The 7,673-nt window shown below is 35.3% G+C and overlaps 1 long non-coding RNA gene across 2 annotated transcripts; it reads right to left on the reverse strand.

The window, feature by feature from the left end:
• Positions 1-1,055: 1,055 nt before the first annotated feature.
• On the reverse strand, positions 1,056-6,115 carry LOC144013998 (uncharacterized). Of its 2 annotated transcripts, XR_013282381.1 has the most exons (8): positions 4,604-6,115; positions 3,853-3,994; positions 3,650-3,727; positions 3,506-3,576; positions 3,340-3,391; positions 3,162-3,224; positions 2,540-2,719; positions 1,056-1,357 (listed from the first exon to the last, which is right to left on the reverse strand). It is a non-coding gene; the product is annotated as an uncharacterized LOC144013998 (long non-coding RNA). The 2 variants fall into 2 exon arrangements; XR_013282380.1 differs by having other exon boundaries at positions 3,853-6,111.
• Positions 6,116-7,673: the final 1,558 nt, after the last annotated feature.

A 7,673-nucleotide genomic window follows, 5' to 3' on the forward strand; every position in this document is an offset into this window, starting at 1 on the left:
AAACTCTCATCCAATAAAATGACACCTGCAACACCGGCGGATGTCTTTTGCTGTTTTAAAAGTAGGTAGCGTACAAAGTCAACCACAGTCGTAGGTGTACAACTCTGAGACGGTCTTGACTGGGTTTTTGCGAATTAGCCTCAAGTTTATGAAACGACAAAGGGAAGACACTTCCCAGATAGCAAAATGTGGTTGAATCAACGTTGAAATATAGTTCGGCTTAAGTGTTGAATCTACGTTGAGATCTAAAGTTTAAATTATACAGAAAGCGCAAGGTTGATAAAATGTTGAGTCAACGTTTGCTTTCCAACCATATATCACTCAATATCAATGTCGTTTCAACCATAATCTAAATGAGAATCTACATGCATCTTTGGTTGATTTTACATTGAATTCTAACGTTTAAATTAAACAGAAAGCGCAGGGTTGATAAAATGTTGAGTCAACGTTTGCTTTTCAACCATAAATCACACAATATCAATGTCGTTTCAACCATCATCTAAATCAGAATCTACATGTATCTTTGGTTGATTTTACATTGAATTCTAACATTTAAATTATACAGAAAGTGCAAGGTTGATAAAATGTTGAGTCAACGTTTGCTTTTCAACCATAAATCACACAATATCAATGTCGTTTCAACCATCATCTAAATCAGAACCTACATGCATTTTTATAGTGAATTAATGTGAGGAATAAATGTTTTAAGTTAATCATCATTTACATTGGAATTTACATCTAAATGTACATTATTATTATTACTATTATCATGCACATTAATATAGAACTACTTTTTTAAACTAACAAAAAATATTGGGTTAGTCCACTAGAAAAAAAAAAGTTACCGTATGTTTTTCACCTAGTGTTTCTGCAGATGTCTTACAACTTACTTGGATGTATTATTAGCTTGTTGTTTTCCTTAACCATACTTCCCCATATGTATGAAAATCTTAGGACAGAAAATATGTTTAATATTCAAACATTTATTAGAAATCAAAACACAGTACTTTGTAACTGAATTCTGGGGAGAATGGAGGCAAAGAAAATAACACCCGTTTGGTTTCTGCCTCAAATAATGTTTGTTTTTATTGTATTATTCTTTTTCTTGACAAAGGAATGAAATAAACATGAAATGAACTGTAGGAACATCAGTGTATAAAGCGGTAACCATTTCACTTTGACTGTACGTCAGTCCATAAAAAGACACACTAAATTTGACTTGCGTTCGCAGTTGCGTCCAAGGCACTAGCATTGCTTGGGATGCCACCGTTACGCTAATGAGCAAAACGCAGCCAATGCTTGACAGTAACACCAAAGTCCTGCTGAGTCAGTGTACGGTCAATCTGTCGAGCAGCAACTGAAAGACAAGATTACAAAAGAGAAGAGAGTTAGTATCCAATACAATTTATTGTTTTAGAAAAAAAGCTGTTCTGTTGTTACAGTAACTATCAGTAAGTATTAAGTACCACTTTTTGTTGAATTTGACAATGTTGGTAAATACATCCGATGTCAATATAAAAACCACTGTAGATTTATTTTAGTTAATTAGGACAATTACAGAATGTTGAATGTGCAATGTAACTAGCTACTAGCATGAAAGTGTGTCGTGTATAGTTAGGTACATTGTTTATTTTCTTTTCTATTTTTACGACGACTTAAAGAGGGTAATGGTCAGAGGCCATTGTTCAAATTAATAGCACAAAAGGAAAATGAAGTCTGGTTATTTGGAACGTCGTTAACTCGCTGTCTAGCTGGTGAAATTTAGAAGCTTCGGAGCGAGGACAGCATAAAGATGAAAAGGTAAGGGGAGTAGCGGTGAAGAAAAAAAAAAATACTGATTTTTACTGAGCTAAAGAAAATAATGTTGACATAATTTATTAGAAATGATTGACTTGTTTTGATAGCCACTGCTGTTGCAGGCAAACCTTGTGTTCCAATAAAATATTTTGCAAATATATCGAGTTGCGTATGCCTAAGCCAGGTCATGCTGCACCTCCACAAATAATGGTGCGACTAAATCCTGTGCTGTGCGAGCAACCAAAAATGTTACTCGCACCAGTGCTAGTAGTGGAAAAGTTAGTGTAGAGCCCTGGCCTGATGGAGTCCATCTTGACTGCAATATATTAATGAAAAGACAAAGATACATATACTAATTGCTGTTTTTGTGAAGTATCAATGATGGGGTTGTTTTTTTTTCATTGATTTCGGAATTGACCATTCTCTAATTAATAGATAAATAATGTCTATGTGGAGCCGCACTTTTAAAATGTGTCTTTTCTTAGTGTTTTTTTTTTAAAAGCTTTTTCTGGGAATTTTCAGTCATTCAAAAATATTTTTGGACAATTCAAAACAATTTTTCAGTTATACAAAAATGTTTTCGGAGAGTCAAACCCTTATTACGAGGTTTCGGGTATTGGAAGGATTCTGACTCCATACCCCAGGTGGAGTGATTTTACACAACAAAAGAAAGCAGCTCAGAACATTCTGCTCAAAAACAACTCTGTGTTGTAATAAGTAGTTTACATAGGCGATAACTCACCAAACATACAGTCTTGCATCACTGTCTCCTTGAATGCCTTCTTGCCAATGCAACACTTGTCTTGCTTCCCTGCCCAGTTGTATTCATTTAACAGCCCAGGGCATTTGTCATCACAGTTGCCATCATCCGTCTGATTAGGTTGTCCGAATTGGTGCCTTCAACGACAGCCAGGTGATTAATCTATGAGAGACGACATTATTATTATTATTAATTTAATTTTTGCACTCAACTTTTGTTGATAGAATTCTCCCGATGCCTGAAGATTTTACTTTGAAGTAAATTACATAACCTTTACTAAATTTTGCAATATTCATATACATCACCCCCTCTCCACCCCCCAGATGACTAATTAAATAACTAAATGACTAAAACTGAAAATAAAAATAATACATTTGTATTTCATTTTTGAATTGTATATTTTTCATCCGTTTTTACTTTCACTTTTAGTAATTTACTTATTTATTTAGTCATTTATTTATTTAGGCATTTATTTATTTTGAATTTTGGCAGTTTTGGTCCTCCATAATTATGCCTTACAAATTGAAAAAAAAAAAAAAAAAAAAAAAGTGTGCTAAGATTTATGATGATTTGGTTCTACAACAGTGACCTTTGAAAAACTTACCAACTACGAATACAGTATTTCCCTTTCTTCCGGTTGGTCCCCAAGCACCGCAAAAAGGGTTGCCTGAAACAAACAGAAGACCCTGTTCAACATTTTTTTTTCACAATGTGATTGTGTTCTTTCATAATCATAGTAGTTATTATTACTCACAAGTTAAATTAACAATGGGTCTAGGTACCTGTTGTAGAGCTGTAATTGTGTTTGTAGTCTTGAAAAAGTGAGTTGTGCACCTAAACAATATCAACAACACAGCATGTAAGTTTCAAACTTACTGTACAAGTCAGCAATGTGTTACCGCAATAATATCATCACAATCATGTAGTACAGTGCGCAGAATCATTTACCTGTCTTGCGCTACTCCTCAGAATGGATTTTGTGGACAGAACATTTTGAAGAAACACTCAGAGCCTGAAACCTGAGCACAACCGATATTCTATTAATTATTATGTTATCTTATATTATGAATTCTGAAAACATACCAACATTACCTTAAAAAAATTTGCACTTTGCCCTCTTCCTCCTTATAGGTAAGACAGACCTCTGCATGTTCTCCTTCCCCATTAAACCTGTGCCAAGTTATATTCTCTGTCACTAATTTCAACATTTGGATGTGGTGAAAGGTAGTTCACCTAAGCTTTCTTCAGATTCTTAGAAATGAATATTTTGAGTGTTTGTTCACTTGTTTACTTACCAAAGAGGTTCACCAAGCTCTGGCCAAGGTACAACATGCCGTCTTAGTTTGAATAAGTAGTAAATTACTAATTAGCCATCTGGTTTCGAAGACACTGGCACCACCTGTACGCCATGTGACTCGTCAAAACAGCACAAGTTACCTGTACATCAACAGACAACAAATGATATTAAAAGCAACAAAGTACAACATTTACACCTTTGTTTTATTACAGTGTGAAAAAAATGTGTTCATTATAGGCTCAATAATTAGTAATTACTAAAAAATACTTTTACTTCCCTCAACAAATAAATATCCTGAAGCATGATTCGACTAGATTTCGTGATGAATTAAGTTATATACAGAAGTTAAACAAATTACAGATAAACCTTACATTACTATACAAGTGGACTTAATTTACTTTAAAAACTAAACCTAAAAGAAAACGCTATTCAATGTTCTATCTTCAACTGTTAAACCAGCCTGTTAAAAACGACTGAAAAAAAGATACATTCTTCATGTAAACGCTCCTGTAGCGCTTCAGTGCCGTTCGTTAGCTTACTAGCATATCAGCAACATAGCACACAGATAGGCTTGTAGTAACTCTCATTGTTAAGAGGCCGTCGGAATTAGCAACTTAGCTTCAACGTTTAGGATCATTCGAAACAATTTCTTCACTAAAACCACCTCTAAAGACCAATATGCTTAGCGACCCAACTGACAATGGACATGGTGATACATATTTGTTTTATTTAATGTAACTTTTACCGACCTGAAACACAGAACGTCGACGTTTGGATTCCCGCTCTTAGCACGGCTGTCGGCAATTTGAAATTCTTCTTCTTCTACGCTGTGTATGACTGTGTGTGTCAGTCTGGTTAGTAGCATGTCCCGCCATCTAGTGGCGTACTGTGGAACAGCGATCCAATAACGTTAGAAAGTACAGTAGATATTTAAATCAACTCGATGAAATTAAAATTGTATGAGATATATAATAGATTTTTAAAACATAACCTGGGAAATGTGTGTAACGCATAAGTCATTCCTCTTTTGTATTTTTTTAATATAATATTATGCACACAATGTACATATCACACAGCACTATAAAAAATACATAATTCAAGCTCTGCATATTTTACAATACAAGCTGAATATTATCCCAGAACAATGTAATATTTGGTGCTAGTGATAATTTGGTACCTTTTTATATGATTATACTCGCAGAGTTGCGTCTCAATAAAATAGCTTCATTACAATATTGCCCCCTAAAAGCTTTACCTCTGAATCAGATTTCCACTAAATGTAAATAATTATCTCTTTCATATGAATATTCATAGTTGTTTTTATTTTAGAATTGTTAGACTTAAAGTTTATGCGTTGCAGGTTGAAACAAAACTGGTCAGATAAAATGAGATTTTCTCTGATCAGCCAGTGAGTGCACCTAACTAAATATTATGGCATTGAAACTATTAACGGGAAAATTTAGATAACCACACGCACGCACGCACACACCAATGTCTGTGAAGTCAATTCAGTAGTTGTGTCAATATGAAGCCATAAAATATCAAATGTAAAACATAGGAAAATTAAATACTTACCCTTGAATCGCTACAAAGAAATGGTGAACGCACGTTCGAAGAACTTCTCTCTGGAAGCTTCATGAAAGTTCGTTCACAGAATTCACACACAAACTTTGATTGTTTGACCAGAAACATATTGAAATGTCTGTGTGATGATGTATTAAAATTCTTCTTAACATCTGTTATGCAAATAAGTATGTGTAAAAAAAATGTGTGTAGAAAAAATAAATAAATCTGAAACTGCATTTAAGAGTGGGACAAGACTGGCTATACATATGTGGCCCAGAGTTGTAAATTGATAGCTGGGCCAGATGCGTCACACAGCAACTGGCCCACATCCTGTTTGCCAGAGTCAAGCCAGTGCCACCTTTGCTGCTCCTGGGCCATGTTCGGCCCACATGCCTTATGCCAGTGTCGACTGAATGCCACCTGTGCCGGACTTATGCCGGATGTGGGCACATATTTTTGATGACTGGGCTGAAATGCACAAACTAGAAACTCTAACGTGTACAGTTTATTTGGTGGAAATGCCAGGTGTTTCGAGTACATTCAAATAATTTACAAGTTTTGCAAATACAGTGTTCCCTCGTTTTCCGCTGGGGTTAGGTACCAAAAAATACCCGCAATAAATGAAATCCGCAAAGTAGTTAGCTTTATGTTTTATATTTATTATAAATGTTTAAAGACTCTAACACCCCCCACCCACCAACCTGTCCCCAAAATACTTCCCCTCCCCCTCTCCTAGTCAATTTCTCAGCTGAAGGGAAAAAAAAACGAGAAGGGCAAACATAGATTCAACGTTAATTAAACATTGACCTTTCAAACGTTTTAATTCAACCAAAATACAACGTTGATTCAATGTTATCTTTTAAACACAAACTTCAATGTTAACATAATGCTGTTGAATCAATGTTGATTGACCAATCAATCTTCAACCGTAACCAAAAATCATCCATTTTAACCCTAATTCAACGTTGAATAAACATCTTTTGCTATCTGGGTTGAGTCTGCTGTTTGTCCGGCTACAAAAGTCACACCACACACAGTCCAGATCACTAGAAAGCTCAAACAACACTCCTATTTCAAGCCTAGTTCATGGTATAGTAAGTGCACTAAATACAGAAAACAAACATATACATATGCCTTGTTGTTCCATATTGAATAAGTAAGAATAAAAGACAATCCCTATGTATTTGTCACTGTGTATTTAAAAACAAAAAAACAAAAACACGTCCTAATTAGGGTAACCAAAAATGACAAAGTAACAGTGTACGCAGACAAATAAGCCTACAATATATGTGGTAAAAAGCACATCAGAGCAAACAAACAGTAAGTCAGTAATTGAGAATAGCCGTACGATTGTGAGAAGACATCAATATCAAAATATCAGCAAGCACACAAAGTCAGCTAAACGTGGTGTATTGCTTTACTCTCTAAACATGTTGCGGTTAGCACACTGCGGGATAGATATGTTTTCCATACCATAGGAAGACAGATAGTAAAGGGCGTAGTAAAATATAAAATACCCAGGTAAAAGCAGTGCTAAACTATCATATTGGAACACCAAAGCTTGCCCGGAAAAGGGGACGAGTAGCAAGCCGTTGATTCGTAACACTCAAACGAAAGCGCACAGACTCTTTGATTTCCCTCAAGTTGGTAAATGTTCCACACACGCAAGCATTCTCGACTGCTCCGACGGAATTGAATCAGAGCGTGTCTAATAAATCTTCACCAGTTAAACCTGGATAGAAGAAGGTGGTCCATCCCATCAAGCGAGAGAGACAGACATGCATAATCATCTCCACCTTAATTAAAAATGGAGAAACATCTGAGTTTGACACTATAAAAAGTTCATAATCATGTGTCAATATATATTTTAATCAGAGGTGATATCGCGGCTTGACTGAAATGTTAAATGAAATTTATAGGTGCAAACAGGAGGAGAGTAAGGATGGGAGGTTTTTGCGGACCTGCTGAGTTGTCGTTGAGTAGTTTAAGGTCAAAGTTGGCAAGAGTGTGATCAAGACTTCAAGATAGAGTCATCAACTTTTCTGGACTTTTCATTTGCTCACTTCATTAATAAAACAGTGCATTCAGGAATCTACTATTCTATGATTGCACACTTTGAGATGTGGTAATTCATAAAACTGGATTCATATTTCTTTTTAAATGCAATCTAAAACTATCACTGCAGGAGGTGGCTGTTATGGCTTTGTGTGGTGAGTTAAAACTTTATAGGTCATCATGCTTGATAATGTATGC

This window comes from Festucalex cinctus, chromosome 2 (assembly GCF_051991245.1).
Source record: "Festucalex cinctus isolate MCC-2025b chromosome 2, RoL_Fcin_1.0, whole genome shotgun sequence".
NCBI classification, from domain to species: Eukaryota; Metazoa; Chordata; class Actinopteri; order Syngnathiformes; family Syngnathidae; genus Festucalex; species Festucalex cinctus.